Below are 24,321 nucleotides of genomic sequence, written 5' to 3' on the forward strand. Positions count from 1 at the left end.
TGAACATGAAGCAGGGAGGCTATGTTTCTGAAAATGAGAGCAAGAAGGAATCATTTCATAATTGAGTGAACTTCAATGTGAAGAAAGAAACATTGTCTAGAGCACAAAAAAATGGGCCACACAGGTAGAAAGTATTGGAGAAAAGTTAAAGATTCCAAAATAGAACACAATGCGGTGTCTATACTTTCAATTACAACATTTAGGATGAGAATGATTGTTATCCATTAAGAACACTTGTTTAGGGAATTCTTAAACTAATCACCAGGTTGAATTAGATTTTATAATTTCTTCTAGAATTAAAACCCTATTATGTCAAAGCTGTAGAATAGTTTTTCTATCCTTTAAGTATTAAAAAAAGTACATACAGTTAATTTACTACTTCCACTCAAGTTATATTTTTATAACTTATATTTATATATAATTATAAAAACATGAAGAGAGTCTGGAAAACATAGATAATATGTAAAAATTCCATGCTCAAGCATTTGTGGTCTGTAAGAGCAAACTAGGAGTTCTCTAGTAGAAAAGAGGGGAAACTTGTTCTCTGACAAATGTCACAACAGTAGAGATAAGGATCAATGAAATGGCAGGGATAGTCAGCAGTGCTGTGGAATAATCTGTTTTACGCTGTGAAGATTTGTTGCTGTGATTGGTTTAATAAAGAAGCTGACTGGCCAATGGTTGAACAGAATAAGGTTAGATGGGAGAGCCAAACTGAGACTGCTAGGAAGGAGAAGGGAGGAGTCTGGAGATGCTAGCCAGCCACTGAGCAAGCAGGACATGCAGAAAATGAGGTAACAAGCCATGAGCGATGTGGTAAAGCATAAACTACTTAAATGTAAGAGTTAGCTAGCAATAAGCCTGAGATACTGGCCAAGCACTTATAATTCATATTCAGCCTCTGAGTCTGTTATTTGGAACAGGTCAGTTGGGACAGGGAATCTCTGCTTAGACGACAGGTGTAAGTAGTTAATATTTTTAAAAAATAAAGTGGGGGTTAAGAATTGTGAGATGAGATTTGATTATCCCTGTCTTTCCTGCAAGATCCTGGGGGCTGAGACTAATATAATGGCTCAGAAGTTAAGACTACTTTCTGCTCATCCCAAGGACCCAGATTTGATTTCCAGAACTCATATCCTGGCTCAAAAACATCACTTACTCCTGTTCCAGACTATCTAATGGCTTCTTCTAACCTCCATGAGACAGCAGGCACACATATGGTATGTGCACATGCATGCAGGCAGAACACCCATTCACATAAAATAAAAGAGTAAAAGAAGGAACCTGGAAGCTTTACATTTAAGAAGGTAGAATTCTAAAACTAAAGAATCTGAATCTTGATTCACCAGTTGTCAGAATTTACAACAAAGTTACACAAACCCTGTGGGGTGTAAAGTCATCGTACCATGCTGCTAAATTCTAGGTTGGGTTTGTTTTATCAGCTAAAATAATTAGATGACTGAGAAATGGAGAAATCAGAAGTCCAGTGATGGCTGCTCACTTTCTCTCCACAATCTGAATTAGGAATTCGTCTTCTCTCAGGAATCTTGATTTTAACATCCCCATCATATATTACACTCACTTAATAGCCATATGAATTTTATGTTTATTAGACTATGAACTTCAAATATGGGTAATAATGTACTTTTTGTATCTTTATGTCTCTTGTATCCAGCCTGAAATATATTACAAAGAACAAGGAAGAAATATTCATTTAATTAGTAAAAGACAAACATAAGATGGTTGACTTCTAAAAAGGTATAATCATCATCAATTCTTTTTTCTCAAAGATGAAGAAATGGGTTCCAGAAATAGTAACCACTTTTTCTAGTATCATACACCTGAATAGTCAAGGGGATCACAATGAAACCCATTCATTCAATGCTATTTTCACTCTATTATGTATTTCTTCCATTGGGCTGGGAAACAAAGGACGTTTCAGTGAAAAAAGCCAGTGGATTTTGCTTACTTTGAAGGTTTCTGTGAACTGCTAAGTCTGCTCAGTAATACCCCTTAAAGTTCCTGAGTTCCCAGAAAGAGGAGGGGGTAGTTGTTCAAGTACCACTGACAGGAATTGAGTCTGGAGCTTTTCTTGAAGCCTGGCTGCTGAGTATATGCACCTGCAATGGGGCATCAAAGAGACTTAAAACCACAGGGAGACTCTGTCTTATTCTTGTTTCCTTTTTTTTTTTTTTTTTTTTTTTCTTGAGAATGTTAGTTTCTGCCTGAGGTTATGAGCGAGGAAGAATGAAATAGCTTCCAGGAGACATCACTTGGACTAATGAAACCTTAAAGCTGAAATTCAATATTTGTCATAGAAGGAGGGACTAAGGTAGCTCTGTCAATGCAGAGCTGTGGCAGGGGGCTTTGATTCAAGGAAACAAAATTAAGAACAAGATCCCTCTGCCTTTACCACCAAGCCCCACTGATTTCAAATCTACTGAGCAAGTGAGCAATTTAAGAAAACATCTGGCATGCTGGGGATATATGGGGAGCCAAAGCAACAAATAAGTTAGTTTGCAAATGCATCTGTTGGGGCTTGAATATAATTAAGTCATGATGTCTGCATGTCCTGTAGATATAACTGCTAATGCAAACCAAGACTCAAACTGGTTGTGAGGCCAGAGTCTCAGAGATAAAGTAGGAAATATATCCACTTGCTCCATGAGTAAGGCCATAGGCATGTATGAATTGCACAAAACCCAAGGGGAAGAAGAAAACACCAAATTCTCTTTTAGGCTGAAGGTCTGAAGAACCTTCTTTGTGAGTAGAATGTGCTCTTAGGTAGAAAGAGATGAGAATGATGATATTTGTACAGCACTAGTGCATTATGACATTAATTATTTTTCACAGACTCAAGTGAAAAATACATCATGTTCTGTTACCAAACTGTAACTGTGTGGTTAATTCTGGATTTAGAATGAAATGTGTGAAAATTATCTCTTTGGGCAAAAGCATCCATTTCAGTGGTTACGATCTCACCTAAAAGGCTTAGTATCACCAATAGGCTAGAATTGGTTTTAAACAACTTCATGTGCAATAGTTTAGTTTTATAGGAATATCAACTGTGGTCCTCCATTTTGTTTTATTTTCATTGATAGCTTGTATTCATAAGTTTCTTTCATGTCTCTCATTGTTATATAGAAGTAATACAGAATATAAAACCCAGAATCTATGAACTGTGAGCTCACACTGTCAGAATAATCTTTATCATTTTTTATCTCCAACTCTATTATCACCTTTCCCCTCATCATATCCGGGAATTCATCACAAAGTTAGCCCAAGCTACAATCAAAACCAAGTGTCTGATATCATTCAATTTGGTGATAACCAAAATCATATTAGAAGAACTGAACTCATTTCTTAGAATGCCATTTTAGAGTGTGTTGCTGCCAGTGGCAAAAAGAATGATGGGAAATATAACTGTCTGGTCCAAATAAGAAGACTATTTTTGGTAATTTAGTCATTCATATGATGAGGGTATTTTATAGTGAAAAGCCAGTGTTAACAAAGAGCTCAGCAGTACCCTTGTAGCTAACTTGAGGGACTTTAAAGGCATTTACACCACCAATTCTGGCTTTCTGTTAACCATTTTATTTTTTCTATTTATCTATCTATCTGTTTGTTTGTTTGTTTTTATACTTCTTTCATACATTACATCCCGACCACACTTTCCCCTCTCTCACCTCCCCCCAGTTTCTTCCTTCCACCTCTTCCCTCCCCCAGATCTACACCTTTTCCATCTCCCCTCAGAAAAGAACAGGCTTCCCAGGAATATCAACCAAATACCACATAATATGCTATAATAAGACCAGGTACACACCATCACATCAAGGCTGGACAAGACTACCCAGTAGGGAGAAAATGGTCCCATAAGGAGACAACAGTATCAGTGACACTCCCCCCTCCCCCTACTGTTAGGAGTCCCGCATGAACGCCAAACTACTCAACTATAACATATATGCAGAGGACCTGGGTCAGACCCCCACAGGCTCCCTGATCTCTGTCTCAATAAGTCTTGGTCAATTGATTCTGTGGGCCTTGTTCTCCTGGTGTCCCTGACCCCTCTGATTTCTCTGATCCTTCCTCCCCTCCTCTCCAGGACTCCCCAAGATCTGCCTAAGGTTTGGCTGTGGGACTCTGCATCTGTTCCCATCAGTTTCTCGATGAAGTATCTCTGGGATCTTTGATGAGGATGTTTGCCATTTTTTAATTTCATCTCTTGCTTTGCAGTGAGATGTCTGTACAGAGGACTTTAACTGAGAAGTTAAATTGATTTAAATTCATGATCAAGCAGAATTCTGGTCTTTGAGAAGATTTTATAGTTGAAGTGAAAAAAATAACACACCAAGACACCAAGATATGTTATGTTAACAAACTATGAAAGGGAGGGATTGGGTCCATGCAATCTTCAGCTGAGGGAGCAGTGTGCCTGTGAGGAGGGTGGTTTTTGCTGGCAGCATTGCAGTTTTATCATGAAATTCAAAGCAATAGTAGTGGTGGAACCACTAGAAGTAGCTGGAAAGAGAACAGCAGCAAAAAGAACCAAAGACCCTCTTTACAGCCTGCTCTCACTCTTGTCTTCCCTTTTGCTCCCTGTCTAGCTTAACTCTCTAAAGATTCAGGCTCTTTTGTATTGCAGATTTCATTCAGATATGTGAACCTACCTAAACACATAGATATAGATAGGGTGATCCCTTCCTTTGTCAATGAACTGATCAACTAAATACTACTGTGTTTATGGAGAACATAGCCAAACAAAGTTTCTCTAAGTTTAGATTGTTCTGATCTGGAATTCAGCATCAGTTGTGAAGTTCTGAAGGGCAAGGGTCAAGGGAAAGAGAGCTTAGGGGAGCGGGAGATCCCAGCTGGATCAAGAACAGAGAGGGAGAACAAGGAATAAGAGACCATGATAAATGAAGACCACATGAGAATAGGAAGAAGCAAAGTGCTAGAGAGGCCCACAGAAATCCACAAATATACCCCCACAATAGACTACTGGCAATGGTCCAGAGACAGCCCGAACTGACCAACTCTGGTGATAGGATGGCCAAACACCCTAATTGTGCTAGAAACCTCATCCAATGACTGAGGGAACCGGATGCAGAGATCCATGGCCAGGCCCCAGATGGAGCTCCAGGAGTCCAATTGGCGAAAAAGAGGGGGGTTCGTATGAGCAAGAATTGTTGAGACCAAGGTTGGATAAAGCACAGGGACAAATAGCCAAACGAATGGAAACACATGAACTATGAACCAATAGCTGAGGAGCCCCCAGCTGGATCAGGCCCTCTGGATAAATAAGACAGTTGATTAGCTTGATCTGTTTGGGAGGCATCCAGGCAGTGGGACCGGGACCTGTCCTCAGTGCATGAGCTGGCTGTTTGGAACCTGGGGCTTATACAGGGACACTTGGCTCAGCCTGGGAGGAGGGGACTGGACCTGCCTAGACTGAATCTACCAGGTTGAACTCAATCCTCAGGGGAGTCTTTGCCATGGAGGAGATGGGAATGGGGGGTGGGCTGGGGGAAGACGGGGGGGGGGGTAGTGGGAGGTGGGAGAACAAGGGAATCCATGGCTGATATATAAAATTAAATTATAAAATAAAATAAAAAATAAAAGACAAATATATATTTTAAAAAAGAATCCCAAAATATATCTTCAGCCAAGAAAATATTTCAAAAGTTTCCCTAGGACCTGGTGCATGTGAGCATATATGTGTATGTGTGTTTACCATGCTAATTCCTGGATTTCTATATGATGCTCTCCATATGTGTATCTGGTTCTCCTGATATCTCAAAACTATACTCACTGTTTTTCCCCTCTCTCTTTCAACCTCTGTCTTTCCCATGTCCCTCCCTTCATACCCCCTAATCTTCTTTAAGTGTTGGCTATGTGGTCTTTAACTCTGCATCTTGTTGTTTCTTTGATTCATGCTGGCCATTGGCATTCACTATTTTCTCTCTGCTGCAGATAATTTTTTTTTTCACTGCATTTGCAACTAGTGAGAAGACTGTGAGAAGACCATGACAAGAATAAGAAACCCAAGTTCCTAACATTTAGCCTTGTCTAAACATGATGATAGGCAAGTTTAAGAGAAAGAACATTGAACAAAATAGGGGATGGGTTCATGGTTTATAAATATGCAGCTTTGGTCCTAGCCCTGATAAACTACAATGGTCTATTTCTGTGCCCTCAGTAGTAAGGATGAAAAACAGCCACCCTGCCCCTTCCTCCCAACCTTGAGGATCTAATGTAACACAGGAACAGCAGACACAGTGCAGAGGAAAGTTCACAAGCCATGAAAAGCTTCATCTCAGAATAGCAACAGCTGGATTAGATATGTGTCATCCATGCTTTCTTCCTCAGTCTACTTCTTGATCTGTTTAGAAACTGAAAATGTTAGGACTGCTCACCGTGGGAAGGTCTCCTAGGCAAGTTTCATGACAGCCTCCATTATGTTTTTGGAAAGCAGATTTACCAAAAATGACAAAAACACATGTTGCATAGAGGATATAGCACCTAATAATAATAGAGAGTTTTGCCTTCATGGTGTCATAAGCTTTGGGATCTTGTCAATACCTACATGGAAATGTGTTGATGTCAATATACTCTCCTAGGGCTGAGCTTTAAATGAGATCTAGACCTCTTGCTAGCAAATAGATTAAACTGATCTATTAACTAAGATTAAATTCAAAGGCTGGGAGTTGGAGATGCTCTATTCTGATGATTTTACTTTACTAGTCATGTCCTATTTTAATTTGTTGGGCACACATTGTAGACATGTTTGCAGATGAACAGAATTACAGACAAAATTTCAGGTAAGAGAATATCTAAAAGGAGCCCATATCAAACATCTATATTATTTTAATCTCTCAAGACAGCTTCTTTGGAAAAAGAAACAAATAATTATGCCTCTGAATGTCCAAGTAGATGATTCACACATTCCATAGAGTGAAAACCTTAAATCTTGAAGCCTCTAGGCTGTGATTTTCTTGTCTTTTCTGTAACTTAAAAATAGATGGGAGGGGGGAGAGGAAAAAAGGAGGAGGATTAGATGAATCAAGAGACATGTCATCAAAGCTGCTTCAAAGTCTGTGGGAAGGTGATAACAATGAGGAAAAGTAAAAAGGCTAAAGTCATAAAGAATATGGCATTTGTGGAGTAGAGGAAAGACATGTCAGGAAGGGGTTCCCTGAATCTGAACAACATGGAAGTCAGATGCTCTGTAGTCTATATCACTCTAGCCTGTACTAATTATATTTATTGTTTAACTAGTATACAAAGTAACAAATTTCATGAAGGCAATTTCATACCTACTTGGTTTTCGTTGAGCTTCTCCTGAGATCTTTTCTCCCACCCTCTTCTTCCCTCTATCTGCCTGTACCCCTTCATCCCCAGTATTCTCTCATGTGTTCTGTTATCTTCCCATCCTCTTCCTTATAACCTCCCTTTCCCGTCTCATGGGACTCTTTACAGTTTGTTTCCCACAAATATACATACAGTAAATTTATAGGCTAGGACTACATGTGAGAAAGAACATGCAGTATTTGTCTTTCCGAGCCTGGGATAGCTCATCGACTATAATGCTTTCCAGATCTATCCATTTTCCTGAAAATATTATAATTTAATGTCCCTTATAGTTGAGCAAAATTCCATTATACAACGTGCACCACATTTTTATTAGTCATTTATCTGTTGGTGCACATTTACACTGATTCTATCTCCTTATTATTGTAAATAGAAGCACTGAACATGAACATGCAGTCATCCCTATGGAAGAATATAGAATCCTTTGAAAATATGTCCAAGAACAGTGTAGCTAGGTCGTATAGTAGTTCTATTTTTAATTGTTTGAGAAACCTCCATACTGACTCTCAGAGCTGCAGTACTGGTCTACACTCCCACCAGCATTGAGTCGGGGCCCTTCTTGTACTGCATCCTTGCTGACATCAGTCATTTTTTTTGTTTCCTCAATAATAGTCATTCTGAGTGGGGAGATGATAGAATCTGAAAGTAGTTTTAATTTACATTGTTCCTAATGACTAAGTGGCTTAATTACTTTTCCTGTTGCTGTGATAAAATGACCTGACCAAAATAATTCAAGGAAGGAAAGGTCTGGTAAGCTCACAGTTCAAGGGTGCAGTAGATTATGGCTGTGATGGCAAAGCAGCAGGAGCTTGATCATGTTGTTCATGATCAGCCGATTCCTCCTTTTTATGTAGTTCAGGACCCAAGCCCAGGGGATGTCCTGTCCTAGGCAACTGGGCAGGTGGAAACTGGCAGTCTCCAGGAGGCAGTCCTGAGCCCAGCCTGGCTACAAGCACACATGTTGTAGATCATTTTGGTGATCTGGGCTCTATATTTATTGTCTTAGACTTGAGGTACTCCTTTTTGGCCAGGATGTCTCCAATTGTCTGATTCTCACAGACAGACTTCCTGTGCAATCTGTTGGATGAGTCTGACATTGTGCTGACTGCTATCATACCATTGTCAACTCATGAATAGCATCTGCCAGTGCATTAGTCATCGTGATATCCAGGTGACTGGAAGACTTATCTGGGGAGAGCATGTAGGGGTTCAGCCCAGTCAGACAGGGCAGGCACACTCAGTACTTCTGCCCCTCCAACAGGTTCTAGAATGGGCTCAGCTACTGTTTCTTAGAAGGTTGCAGTACTCAGAGATCTTCATTATCTACTTCTTGATCTCTGGGTAGCACTTCATCATGTACTCCAAAAATGACAAGTCCAAGTCCAATTTCTCCTGTGAGTGCTGATGGTGATACCTTATCTTGACATTTGTGGGTAGCAGCTCTCCAGTTAGCAGCTGTGAAAGAGTTCACTTCCCGAGAAAAGACTCTCTTATGTCAAGACCAAGAACAAATTCTAGATCATGGCAGATATAAGGTCTATCTTTTGTAAACTTGAAGATCATGCTTTGTACCATAATGATGGGTGGTGGGATAAAATAACAATGTCTTGCTGCTCGCAAGTCCTTTCTGTTAGTCCTGATGCCTTCATTTTCTGTGGTGTATTTTTCTTGCTCTGAGCCTTCTGGTCCAACTTGGCAATGCAATTCTTCAAGTGTAATACCTGATCTCGCTCCCAGTGAAACCTCTTCATTTGGTTCTTCCCTGGTTCCATTTGTGTCTTTACATACTTTACATACACACTCATGATTTTAGTTCTTATTGTACATATGGATAATTTGGTGAAATCTCATTCATAAAATCTTGAGAATGGAACACAAGGACCAGTATGTACTTTAAAGCTTTAGCTCCTTTTCAGCCACACATATAAGCATCCAGGTCCAGGAGGTTGGTAGATTTGTCCAGGAGCAGTATGAAGGGTTGAAAAAAGAGCTGTCTGGCAAGGGTGAACCTCATCCTCCAGCACCTACCAAAGTCATTCAGCTTCCTGTTTGTGGCAGGTGTGCAACACAGTGTAAGATCTGTGAGATCCTTGTCTTGTTGTTGACTTTATCAGCTTCCAGCTTCTTCAGATACTTACAGAGTTCCATGAGTCTTTCACACTCTGTACACTCAGGAGCGAACCATTCAGCCTTCCTCCCCAGCATGGTTTGTTCTGTGTCCACTTCCATCATATACTGAAGAGATGCTTTGTCATTAGGGGGTATCTCCCAAGTCACATGGCAGATGTCATTGTGCTCAAAGGTGGGCATTTAATGTTTCTCTGTAACAGAGAACAGCATGGATTTTCCACTATTTAAACCAACCCGGTCATAATGATGGCCTGAGTTTAATTTCAGTTTGGGTAACCAGGCAGTTCTTGACCATGAAAGGTGAGTGAGCAGTTGATGCTGTTAAGATAAGCATTGTTGTAGTGAGAAGCTAGGACTCCAGTGGCAGCTTGAGCAGCAGCTTTCTTCATCCCAAAGTCCTCTAGTTCCTTGGCCAGCAAATTCACTTTGCAGTCTCTTCCACGATGTCCACTTTGTGATTTTGTGATTCTATGATGACATCCCCCAAACCCTTAGCACTTTCTCCTCTTTCTAGGCTGATGTTGAGATCTGGCAGCTGCCTTCCCTTTTGGCCAATACTCTAAAATGACAAGCACTGTAATAAACTATCACCTAAGATGGTCAATAAGGAGTGTCTATTTGACAGAATCTAAAACTACCTAGGAGCAAACTTCTAGGCATGTCTGTGAGGAAGTTTCTAGATGATGTTCAATAAGGCCAAGAGACCCACCTTGAGTGCAAGCCGCAACATTCCATGGGATGAGATCTTTGACTAAATAAAGAAAAGGAAATAAACCAAGCATCAGCATTCATCTCTCTGCTTCCTGAGTCGATACAATGTGAGCAGCTTCCTCATGCTTTGGGGACCATGTCTTCCCCATCATTATTAATTATACCCTCAAACTGGAAGCCCAAATAAACACCTTATCCTTTAAGTTGCTTTTACTATGTATTTTTTCATAGCAATGAGAAAAGTAACTAATAATAACAAATAAATTCCCTTTTGTTTTTAAAATTTTTTAAAGTAACCATGAAAAGAAACACTTTGCGTTGTATGCCCAGAGGTAAGGTAGGTCATATGGTCAGGCAGGTTTGGCGAATATAGGCTTCCAAGTTGTCACCACAGTGGGGGGGAGGCAGAAATGTATCAACGGAGGATAAAATTGGACTTGTTGATTGACATGGAAAAGGAAGAATTAGCAGAAATCAGAACAAACATGCTCCAAGTCATTTGCAAATGGGAAACTAGCTTAGCTTTCCTTTCTGTAAAATAAGTTATTTGTGTTAAAAAAAAATTGATGTCTAAGGTTCTTCAAATTTAAGATGTCCTGATCACAGGTCTAGAGACTCTTATACATTAGAAACAACATGTGGTAAATTAGAAATCGATTTTGTATCAGTATACTTCAAATATCTTTAAGCTTTGTATTTTATCCATAAGTGTCATCACTTTGCTTCAGTGGCAAAGGTTCCAGTTCTTTGAATTATGTCCAGTCTTTAAAATAAAAGCCCTCCCAGGGAAGCTGCTATGTTTTCCAATTAAAAGTACTTAAAGATTCTGACTTCAACTTTCTGGCTTATCATGCCTTCTCCCATCCCTTATTCAATCCTGTATTAGTGACTTCTGTACTTTTAAACTTATGCATTCATTAGTCTAAGCCTCATGCACTCATTTGCCAACGTGAAGTGTTTAGAATGTACCAGAACTATGGTAGGTACTAAGGACACTAAGGAGGAGCAAGTCAAGTGTCTCCACTTCCTCAGAGCTGCTTGGGCTGATGAATAGCGGGATTTAATTACTCAAATCCAGAACCAATCATCAGCTTTACTTGTGATAAGCTTTCCTAAAGGAAGAGATGTCAAGTGAAGGTCTAGGGGCTCTTTAGATGGACAGAGCTGGACTGGGCAAAGAGAGACATGAAGATTCAAGACAAAGGAAGGATTTGTATAAAAGCTTAGTGGTGTGATATGATGGTAAGTATGAAGAACAGAAGAAAAAAAAGGTCAAGGAGACTGAGCCTGGGCTCAGGCTGGAAGAGTTTTAGGAGTGTTCATTACAGGGGTGGCCACAGATCCTCATGGCAGCAGTGGGTAGCCACTGGCACTCACATTTCCAGCAGTCCACTGGCACATGGTAAGGTGATGCTCCCTGCCCCTTTGCAAGAACAGCAAGCTTCTGCTTTCTTTTATTTTAGGCATTTGTTAACGGGTGAGCTGTATATGAGACTGTGGCTTTAATTGCTTTTCCCTAGTGAATGAGGATATATAGGATTTGCCATGATTTTGTTTTCTAACCATCTCATGTCTTCTTCAGTAAAGCATGTATACAAATATGTTGCTCTGATCTTTGATTTGTTTTAATTTACTTGGCTTACTATTGAATTTTGGAAATTGCTCATATATTTTGGAAAACAATCCATTATCAGAGGAAAAAGAAAATATGTGTTTAATGAATATTTTCTTTTATTCTGTAGTATACCATTTCATCTTCTAAATAAAAGTTATTAGCTTCTTTTTACTATCACTTCATTTAAATCAAATTTTTAATATCTTTATTCATCTGAAAGAATAGAAGGTGATTATTTGTGAAATATATAATTCCCAACTATTATGTAAATCTAGCATTATCCTATATTATCATTTTCTACATTTGTAAGTTTATCAATAATCACATTAATATGTTATCATAATAATGAACATCATCAAAATGCATAGCAATGTTTTATTAGTTTAATCACATGCTGATTCTCTTCACTCAATTTATATCTAGAAGTTAGTCATGATTTATCATGCTTTTATTTTGAAACATTCTCACACAGTAGCCCAGGCTGGCCTTGAATTAGTGGCAATCTTCCTGGGCTTCGCTTCCTAAGTGCTATTATTACCAGCTTGTGATTTCATACCTGGATTATGCTTTTAAGTTGATTGGATCTTTACATAGCATAGATCCATGTGTTTTCTTTCTTAATCTCAGATTTAGTCCTCCCAAAATGATCTAAAATGCATTTATCAAGGTTATTTACTTCAATTATATAACATCCTACTTTTAACAGAGCTGAAAATATAAATCATACAAATATTTTCTTAATAAGCAGTGTATACTATCTTCATGAGGACATATTTATTAAATATTTTGAAAAGGGGGTTGAAAATGTAAAACTATCAGCTAGGAACATTTTGAAACAACAGTGAGGTTAAATTTTGTTATGCAGTGAAATACAGTATAAATAGTAATCTCCACTTAAGAAATGAACACCAAGGCAAGGCAGACTGAGATCATTACAAGATTCACAAAAGCTGACTTGAGTAAGAACTCAGACCTCATTTGCAGATTTAGTTTGTGTTGAGGATGATATTTCAAATCCTCAGGGAGAAACTAGACTTCTAAATAAATAAAAAAATATAGGGTAGCTTTAAAAAAATTCAGTCCTCCTATACCCAAATACATTGCAAATGGGTTTTGTATTCAATATATAAAAATTAAGTGATACAAGTACAACAAAAATAGTGAATTGTTTTATAATCTGTGGGAATGGAAAGCCTTTTCTTTTCCCAACTAAAATCAAAAGAAATTAAAAAAGAGTTTTAACACACAGAAAAGGAAGTATATGGAAAATACCATCATGAGCAAAGTCGAAGCAAATAACAACTCACAGTATAATTTCAAGCAATACTTGGGAAAATCTCCCTCAAATATAAAAATTTCTATAAAGTAGACATGATAAAACCCAAAACTTTGTTACAAAAATGTGGTGATATTTTATTTTACTTGTTCACAAATAAAATTTGCCTGAAGATCAGAGGACAGAGCCAGCTACTAGATTAAACATAGAGGCCAAGCAGTGGTGGCACACACCTTTAATCCTAGTACTGGGGAGGCAGAGGCAGAGATCCCCTGGATTTCTGTGAGTTCAAGGCCACACTGGGCTACATGAGATTGGTTCAGTCTAGGAGAGAAACAGAGCCAGGCAGTGGTGGCATACACCTTTAATCCTAGTACTTGGGAGTCACATGCCTTTAATCCCAGCTCTTGAAATCTCATGGCTTTGCTACCAGTATTTGGGAAACACACACACCATTAATCCCGGCACTAGGAAGGTTGTGATAGGAGGTGAAATGGCTGGGCAGAGACAGGCATATAAGGAGTGAAGAGACCTTTTTGGCGGAGGACTCCAGGAGCACTTCAGTCTGAGGATTCGTGGAGACAGGATCTGCTCAAGAGCTGACAAGGTGAGAAGTGACTGTGGTTTGTTTCCTCTGATCTTTCAGCATTGACCCCAGTATCTGGTTTTTAATTATAAGACCATTTAGGATTCGTGCAACACAAAAATAAAATAAGACCAAAAAAAAAAAAAAGCCAAAGAGGCAAAAGACTTAAATTTGGAGCTCACAGGAAAGAATATATAACACTGGCCCCCAAATATGTATAAAAGAAATGTATCTTTTTTATTTCAGTCAAATAAGAGAAATGCAAAGAGCTGCTGGGAAATACCACGCCTCTGCTATCCTGTTAGTGAAACCGGTGCCATCTACTCTCTTCCCAACCTCCCATCCTACAATGAAATAAATTATATTGGCAACACTGTTAGGAAACAGCCTTCTCACACATGCAGGAGGCAATGAAAAGTGATATAAACATTGTGGAGAAGAATTTCACAACATAAAACAAAATTGCATGGCACTTTTCCTTTTAATTTTAGAAACCTCATTTTGAGGAATTATCTTGCAGATACAAATCCAGGTATCACAACAAACATAAGCCCAAATGTGTTCCCTGTCCAGCAATTGGCAGTGTCAAGTGGGCTTTGTGTTCTGCTGTACTCTAGGGGGCCAGATGACCTTGGTGCATGCTGAGGAAAACCCCTGTGGGCTGCTTGGAGTCTTTGGTATGTATTGTTAAGGGAACAAATCAAGGCTTTGTAGAGTACTCACACAATGCTTTCGCTCCTACAAACTCCTGGATCTCCACCAGGGGTGGCTTTATCCTCTAGGGATATTTAACAACACCTGGAGACACTTCTGTTATCACTGGGGAAAATGCTACTGTATCCATTGCGTAAAATTTAGGAATGCTTGGATGACACCCCTAACAGACAATTAGCAATTAATACATGTAACAATCAGATCATGTTTTCCTTACTACAAGGAATCATGGGTCCTTGCAAAAATGGCTAATCCTAGATCTGGGATAAATTGAGTCTAGACTCTTCTTGTACCAGAATGCAAAGATACACCAAGAGTCTAGAATGGGCATGGCAAGAGAAATGAGAAATCAGCTTGCAGGGACTTTTCTTGTTTGTCATTGACAAATTCGAACATTAAGAGTTGTATGCAAAGCAATGGAAAGGTGCTTCAGAGCTTAAGGATGCTGGTTGCTCTTCCAGAGAACCCAGGTTCACTTCCTACCACCCAATGACAGCTAACAACAGTCTCTAACTCCAGTTTCAGAAGATCCAGTGCTCTCTTCAGGCCCTTGCAGACACTGTATGCATGCAGTACATAGACATACATTCAGGCAAAACACCTTACACATAAAATCAAAATAAATTATGTGTCTAGAAAAGAGTTGCTTGCAAATGATGTTTATAGTTCACTGGATAGTGCTGAATGTATCTTTCATTTACTTAGTGACAAGTCATCTAGAAGAGTGATCAGCATTGAAAAAGCCCAATTTTATTTGGTGGTAGTTGTTACAGGTACTCTTAGTAAAAGAAAGGGGAGAAAGAAGGTTAGCAAGCAATGAAAAGAAAAGACGTTGGCATTTATCTGTGCTACTTCAGTGAAGGAGTGACTCATCCTTAGTGGATCATCTCATGGGCTGGCTGCCATAACAAAACAACTAGATCATTTGCCTTAAACTGTGGCTGGAGAGTTTCTCTCCAGGTCCCACCAAGCCCCTGCAGTCCCGCAGCCCACTTATAAAATAAACACACAGATGCTTATATTATTTAAACTGTTTGGCCTAATGGCTCAGGCTTTTAGCTAGCTGTTCTTATATCTTAAATTGACCCATTTCTATTAATCTATAAATTGCCACGTGGCTCGTGGCTTACCGGTACATCTTCTCATGGCAGTGGCTGGCAGTGTCTCCTGTCTCAGCCTTCTTGTTCCCAGAATTCTCTTTTCTGCTCATCATTCCTATACTTCCTGCCTGGCTACTGGCCAATCAGCATTTTATTTATACAGAGCAATAGCCACAGCATTAAACCAGAGGCATTTATTTCCTCAGTCTGAAGTCTGGAAGTTAGAGATCAGGATGCCAGCATGGCTGACTTCTGTTATAGGTTCTTTCCCCTGAATTGCGTCACCTCTGGCTCTGTGCATGCAAAACCTCTTTTTGTGTAAGGATAGTATGGCAGCGATGGTGGGGAGGAGATCCGCTAGTTGTTCTTACAGGGACATTACTTACTTCGTGAGACCTGTGCTTTTCCTTATTGCATCAAAGTCTACTCCCCATGTTACTTAGTGGTTTGTTACCGTTGACGAAATACCAGACAGAAGAAAATGTAAGATTCTTAGGATTTTGCCAGGTGCTGGTGGGAACACGCCTTCTTCAACTCAGGAGGCCAAGGCAGTCGGATCTCTGAGTTCAAGGGTAACCTGGTCTTCAGAGCAAGTTCCAGAACAGCCAAGACTACACACAAAAACCCTGTCTCAAAAAACTAACCAAATAAACAAACAAACAAACAAACCAAAGGAAAAAAAGTAATTTTGGGGAGGGAAAGTTCATTTGGCTCATGGTTTGAGGATATAGCACATCACGATGAGAAAGTAAGACTGCAGTGCCTTAGGGCAGAGAACCATGGGAGTAGAGGTGGGGAAGGTGGTCACATTGCATCCACAGTCAGGAAGATAGAGACATGAATACTGCTGCTTCACACACATTGTCCATCAGTCCAAGGCTGAAGTTTAGCCTATGGAACACTGCTGCCCACATTCAAGGACTCTTCTCCCTACAGTTGGACCTCTCAGGAAACACTCTGAAAGACACAGAAGATTGCCTCCTAGGAGTTTCTGAATCTAGGCACCTCACACATCTGGCTTCTTTGACACCTGTACTGCCAAACTTATACCCACACATAGACAACACCTATACACATAATTAAAATAACAGCACACATCTTTGCAAAAAGAAAGAAAGAAAAACCATTCCATTGCCAATGGCTCAGATTCTAATTACCTTCACATTCAAGGTTAGAGCTTCAATCTATAGACTTTGGGCAACACAAACATTCTGTCTGTCTTGGTTAGGGTTTCTATTGCTGTGAGGAGACACCACAGTAACTTATAAATGAAAATAGTTCATTGAGGTGGGTAGCTAGCTTACAGTTCAGAGGTTCAGTGCATTACCATCATGGCGGAGAGCATGACTGTGTGCAGGCAGACATGGTGCAGGAGAAGGAACTGCTACCTGTTGACATGCAGGCAACAGGAAGTTGACTGAATGTCACACTGAGTAAAGCTTTAGCAAAAGAGACTTCAAAGCCCTCCCCTACAATGACACACTTCCTAAAACAAGGCCACACCTCCTAATAGTGCCACTCCCTTTGGAGGCCATTTTCTTTCAAATCACCACACCACCCACAGTATTTGTTAGGAGATGATGTTCATTGCCAAGCACACCAATTAGAAAGTCTGTTCTGATAAATTACAAATACTTGGTTTATAAAAATCACCAATGTTTGCTAACATGGCTAGTATTAATTTGCCAAAGATAGGAACTTTGGATAGTATTGACTTATCTTTCCACCAATTATTATAAAAGGAAACCATATTTTTAGAATAGAGAGATCTGATATTTTCCTCATAACTATGCGATCATCATAGGTAATGGTAATAATAATTGATCTTTGTATTTTGACATAAGTTAATACATATTTTATAGCAGCATTTCTAAAGTATTTTTTTCAAAATATTTAACTTAGCTTTCAGAATTAAACTCCATGTAAAGAAACATAGATGTTAGATAACAAAATGAAGCAGCAATTAAATTACTCTAGAATATGTAAGTATTTGTAAGATAATTGACTAATTCCTATGGTGAGGAAAAAAATTAATAATGGACCTTAAAACAAAAAAAAAAAAATTCCATAGTCACATGTGGGAGAAAATTGAGGAAATTTGAATAAGAACAAAATATTAGGTCATTGGAAAACACTATTGATTTATTCAAGGATAGGATTAATATTGCAAGTATGTAAAAGAATACCTTGCCCCTTTCTTTTCTGTGCTGGGAATCAAACACAGGACTCCATATATGCTAGGTAAGCAGTTTTCCACTGAGCTAAAGTTGCTGCCTGTGGTGATTTGAATAAAAATGGCTTGATGTGTTTGTGGGTCCCCTGGCAATGGGACCAGAACTTATCCATGGAACACAAACTGACTTTTTAGAGCCCATTCCCTATGGTGTGTACTCAGCCTTGATGTGGGGGCAGGGGTGGGGGGCTAGGTCCAGCCCCAACTTGGTATGTGTTGACTGGCATACCAGTCTTACCTTTTATGATAGAGGCTTTACCTTCTATGAGGAGGGGATGGGAATAGGATGGGGGTAGTTGGGGGGGAGTGGGAGAAGGGATCAGGGTTAATGGGTTGGTATGTAAGAAGAAAGAAAACATTTTTTAAATAAAAAGTTGAAAAAAAAAGAAAGAAAACAGCCCCATAGACTCATAGGAAGTGGCACTATAGGAGGTGTGGCCTTGTTGGAAGAAGTGTGTCGCTGGGGGTAGGCTTTGAGGTATTAAATGCTCAAGCCAAGTCCAGTGTCACTCTCTCTTCCTGTTGCCCACTGATCCAGATATAGACTCTTAGCTACCTCTCCAGCACCATGTCTGCCAGTGTGCCTCCATGTTTTCTACCATGACAATAATGCACCAAAACTCTGAACTGTAAGTCTGACTCTGTTAAATGCTTTCCTTTATAAAAGTTACTGTGGTCATGATGTCTATTCACAGCAATAGCAACCCTAACTAAGACACGGCCTGAATGTTCCTAATTGTGTAAAATTTACACTAAGCTGTTTAACAGGATGATGTATCACAATGTCTGAATTGCCTTTGAAATGGTTCAAGTTACATGCATTGATAGGGCAAATAAGTTAAAATGACGTTTTTATCTAAATTCTAAGTTGATCATAGTACTTTAAATTTTCTGTAAGTTTGAAAATTTTGCAATAAAAATGGAATGCACATCAGAAAGATAATAAAACAGTTAAGGAATTTTGGTCAAGACAGGGAATTCTACACAGGTGTAGTTTCCCTACTACAATGTCAAACATGTATCAATTCTGTCTGTGTATGAGATGTGCAAAAATCCATGCACAAGGAGGAAAACATTACATGGTGAAGAAGAGTAGGATCTGGTGTCAAGCAGCAGCAAATGTGCGCAGTGTATGGCACAGAGATCCCAAGGACATTTGTAGGTCATAGTGGTGAGGCTTAGCTGCTTGCCAGAGTTAAGGGCTATGTTCAGTGCTAGAATTCCTACTGAAATAGTTTCCTTAAGGAACAGCATCTGACCAAGAACCCTTTTCCTATGTCCTATGGAGATAGGGATGCACCAAAGGCATGGGGGTGGGGGTCCCACAAAGGGAACAGCAAGGATGAATAACAAGGTAACCATACAGAACATCAACACAAGAATAACAAAAAAGCAGGGGGCAAACAGTACTTGTGAAGGAGAAATGTGCAAGGGGCGAGTGTTGAGCCTGCTCTGGGATATGACAATCCAGGAGACTAAGGTAGTGGAAGCTGAATGCTCACTGTCCAGTTGTGATGTTGAACATACAGAGCTCTTCTTGGAGGCGATATTAAGAGTGATGCAATCCAGAAAGGAACATAATTAGCTTTGTAAACAAGAGGATAATTTACTAAGGAAACAGCCACTATGTAAATGAAATTATTGGAACCACTAGAAATTAATATTATACATGTTGGAATAAAATTCAGCAGAAGTAACTAATGGAGTGGCACAGATGGAAGGAGTTGTCGGTGAATCAATCAGAGCTGACTGGAGGTTGTTGAAAATCATGAGAGGCAGGCAAGAAGATTGAATGGTGTCTTCTAACATGATTCTTACAACACGGAGAAAAAGGAAAGAGAGAAGAGGCAGATGTGCAACAGGACAGAGGAAAACGTGACAGATAATAGCTGAGTGCGAGTAAATATACAAATATTTAACAAAGAGGAACACCATAATCTTATTTTTTGGCAACTACAAATATTATTATTTTTTTATTAAAGGTATTTTCTGAGTCTATGAGACCACTTGGCTATTATGTGCCAAAATGATATTAGCATTCATGTATTTTTTGCATTCTGGAACTTCAGTAGAAAAAAAATTTAAACTGTACTGGAAAATGAAAAAAATTGCATATTCTCAACATATTATCAGAAGTTACAAATATTTCCTACAATTATTCCATAAATTCAATATTAATTTTGAATTTATGTTTGTTATCCAAGAGAATTTTATACCTATTATTTTAGAGTTTGTATGATATAGCTAAAATTCTGAAAGAGAGAAGCAAATATTTGGTAAGAACTATAAGTCATAAGTACGTGGTTACATGTCCCCTTGGGTTTTAAGATATATTGCAAAGTTATGACACTGAAAACATTGATGATGATATAACAGGTGAGTGTTCAACTGTGACATGGAAGAAAACTCAAATTCTGGCATACACAGAAATCTCATTTATTAAGCCTGCAAGATGTATGATATAGAGAGAGGGTATACATAGCATAGCTAAATATCAATAAGTCATTGTAAAGTAACACATTAGTGTAAAGTTTCTTTAGATCAGCAGAAATTTCAGTTTATATCTGAGATTATTGTTTTTCTATCTGGAAGGCCACTTGTTCATATTCTCTACAGTGTACCACTGCTGGTGATGAGGTCTAACATGTTTTTGTGTGAAAATATCTTCTCTCCATGTTAAGAATGTTATCATTGAACAGACTTATAGCTTGGCCGTCATTTTTTTCCTGAGCTTTAAGAATGCAACTCAAAGGCATGCGCCACCACGCGGGAGGCAGAGCCAGGCGGATCTCTGTGAGTTCGAGGCCAGCCTGGGCTACCAAGTGAGCTCCAGGAAAGGCGCAAAGCTACACAGAGAAACCCTGTCTCGGAAAACCAAAAAAAAAAAAAAAAAAAAAAAAAAAAAAAAAAGAATGCAACTCAAGTGTCACCATGCTTCCATTGTTTCTGGTTTGAAGTGAGTTGTTAATTTCATTATTTCTCCTTTCAAGGTGCCATGGCTACTTCCAAAATTGACTTTTGCCCTTCAAGTTTCAGGAGTTAAATGTGAAGTCTTTAATTCTTGTTTTCCTTTGAATGTGATGTGTCTCTTGAATTCATAGCATGGAATCTTCATATGATTTTGAGAGAATTCTTAACCACTAGTTTTTCATATACTGGCCATCATATCCCATGCCTCCTTTTTTTCCATTGGATACTTGAACCACACACTTATTGAATGTTTTCATCCATCACTTTGTCTCTGCATCAGTTACTTTCTGTCAGTGTAACCAGAACATTACAGAAACAATTCAAATGAAGAAATTATTAACCTTTAGTTCATTCTTTCATGTGTCATCCATCACAACAAGTAGCACAGGGTATACTAGAATAGTTCCCACCATGATATCCAGGAGGCAGAGAAGTAGGGGCATACAGGTAGGGATCAGGGCAGGATGGCATTTGTCAAGTTCACATGCCCAATGATCTACTTCTACCAGTTAAGGCCTCCCTCTTACCTTTTATCTTATACAACTGTCAGCATATTATGATTGTCAGGACATGTAGGATCTTATCATCTTTGGAAACATGCCCAGGTGCACCCAGAGTTGTACTTTCCTAATTTCCTAGGCATTTATCAATCCAACTAAGTTGCTATTGAAGCATCTTAATCTCCATTATTCATTTTTCAATCCTTACAATTAATTATTTGTGTATTCTTTTGACTTGCTTTCTAAGCTGCCAATTATTTTTGTGTGCTGTGGGATGGTCTGTATGTCAAATTGCTCTGATTGGTCAATAAATAAAACACTGACTGGCCAGTGGCCAGGCAGGAAGTAGGTGGGACAAGGAGAGAGGAGAATTCTGAAAAGCAGAAGGCTGAGGCAGGGAGACACTGCCAGCCACCGCCATGATCAGCAGCATGTGAAGACACCGGCAAGCCACCAGCCACGTGGCAAGGTATAGATTTATGGGAATGGATTAATTTAAGCTGTAAGAACAGTTAGCAAGAAGCCTGCCACGGCCATACAGTTTGTAAGCAAAATAAGTCTCTGTGTTTACTTGGTTGGGTCTAAGCGGCTGTGGGACTGGCGGGTGACAAAGATTTGTCCTGACTGTGGGCAAAGCAGGAAAACTCTAGCTACAAATGGCACCCAACGTGTTGGCAAGAGTTTCCACCTAAAACCTGAGTAAAAAGATTCTAAAACAGAACTAAAAACAGCTTCCTAATTGTCTCTCTCAAATAAACAGCAGCTGCCCATTTGAGTTACTGGCGGGTTTCTGGCGTGTGCGCTTGACCTGCAGTATGGCGGGAATGAGGCCTCTGCAAGGGGCATATTAAGCTGCATGGTGGATTTAGCCTTTGCTAGTACAAAACAAAAAAAAAAAAAAAGGTTTCTGGGCTACATGCTGCTTTGATAAGAAGCATAGACCCACTATTTCTGAGAATTAATGGCTCCCAGAGTTGGTGGAAAACGTACCACCGCCACGTTGGGAAGCTGAAGTGGGTGGAGCCAGCAGCCACAGCACCGTTTCAGGCTTAAAAGGCTGCAGTTTAAAGCAATAGGCTCAAGGTAATAAAAAAAAAATAAGCCACATAAAGATGGCTATCACACAGAGAATCTGGATTATGTTCTCTTTGATATTCGTAACTGAAGAAAAACATTTGATTGCAAAAGCTGTTGAGTTATGCCAAAATGTATATTTTAAAGGTACTTTGACTTCAAAATTTGGATGTAAAGATATGTTGCTTTGGAAAGGAGGCTCTGCTTTTGTTTCTACAGAAAGCCAGAGGCTATGGATTTGTTCCAGATTAAGACACATCAGGTTTGACCAGCCAAGACCACCTGAAAGGTCTCTGATGACACCATGGCCCAGATGATTCAACATCCAGAATTGTTTCAAGACAACTGGCTCAGATGATACAGCCTCACGGACTACTCCATGATCCTAAAATTTTCTTTGTGTCCCCATAAGATACAGTGCCCTCCTCCAGCAGGAAGTAGTAAGAGAAGCTACGGCCAAATTCCCAAATATACCAAGCTGGCTTTGGAGATGTGTAAAAGTTAAAACCTTCCTTTTAAAAAAAAAAGAAAAGGGGAAGTGCCGTGGGATGGTCTGTATGTCAAATTGCTCTGATTGGTCAATAAATAAAACACTGACTGGCCAGTGGCCAGGCAGGAAGTAGGTGAGACAAGGAGAGAGGAGAATTCTGAAAAGCAGAAGACTGAGGCAGGGAGACACCGCCAGCCACCGCCATGACCAGCAGCATGTGAAGATGCCGGTAAGCCACCAGCCATGTGGCAAGGTATAGATTTATGGGAATGGATTAATTTAAGCTGTAAGAACAGTTAGCAAGAAGCCTGCCACGGCCATACAGTTTGTAAGCAAAATAAGTCTCTGTGTTTACTTGGTTGGGTCTGAGCGGCTGTGGGACTGGCGGGTGACAAAGATTTGTCCTGACTGTGAGCAAAGCAGGAAAACTCTAGCTACATTTGTGAGCTTGGGCTGTGGGTTTTACAAAATTATTTTTGGTAATTTCAGTTATTGAGTTCTTAATTCTAGAATGTAATTTTAATAAAGTTTTGTTGATTTCCTAAACTTCTTCATCTTGTTTTATATTTTCTGAAATACACTCGGAATATATTTTTCTTTTAATTTTTATTCCTCCTTTACTTAGTAAGTCATTAGAGATTGAGTTTCAGCAAAATGAAGTAATAAACCAAGTGGGATGGATATTAAATGCACTAACTTAGGAATTAAATACACATGTGTAGATAGAAGTTTCTGTCCTGCCAGCAACTCCCAAATACCAACCAGCTGAATAATTGACTCAGAGGCTAAATATTACTTATAAATGCTCGGCTGGTGGCTTGGGCTTATAACTAAATAACTCTTACACTTAAATTAACCCATAATTCTATTTATGCTTTGCCATGTGACTCATAGCTTGTTACCTCATTTTTACACATCTTGCTTGCTTATCAGCTGGCTTGTGTCTTCTGACTCCACCCTTCCTCTTACAGGAATTCTTCTAGTGTGCTTGGCCTGCCTATACTTCCTGCCTGGCTGTTGGCCAATCAGCATTTGATTAAATCAATTTAAGTGACAAATCTTTACAGTGTATAAGAGCATTATCCCAAAGCACACAGAAATAGAGAGTTTTAAGAAGATAGCATTTTCATGAAGTAACAGTCTAAACAGAACATCTATGTTGCAGCTGACAGAGACCTTTAAGAGGAAAATGATTAATTAATTTGTCTTTGAGACTTGTACTTAATTGTTGTATCATTTCATTTTTAATTCTCAAACTTACAGTGTAACTTACCATTGAACTTTAATAAGGTAAGTTAGATATAACTTTAAAACACATGACACATATATTTTTAATTTTATTGGAGATTACAATATAATTACATTATTTCTCCCTTGCCTTTCTTCTCTCTTCAAATTAATGTTCTCTTTGTTCATTGTTATCACATGCATATATGTAAATGTATATGTATATATTTCTAATATAACCTACTTGACACATACTAGTAAAAGTAAATTTTTGTTTATCTTTTGACATGTCATGCATTTATATAATGTGTTTTATTACCATCCACT

At 39.1% G+C, this 24,321-nt stretch overlaps 1 pseudogene; it reads right to left on the reverse strand.

Annotated features, from left to right (window-relative positions):
* Nucleotides 1-8,336: 8,336 nt before the first annotated feature.
* The window catches only part of LOC114694934, a 33,770-nt pseudogene continuing 17,785 nt past the window's right edge, over nt 8,337-24,321 (reverse strand).

The sequence above is a fragment of the Peromyscus leucopus genome, chromosome 19 (assembly GCF_004664715.2).
Source record: "Peromyscus leucopus breed LL Stock chromosome 19, UCI_PerLeu_2.1, whole genome shotgun sequence".
In the NCBI taxonomy this organism is placed as follows: domain Eukaryota; kingdom Metazoa; phylum Chordata; class Mammalia; order Rodentia; family Cricetidae; genus Peromyscus; species Peromyscus leucopus.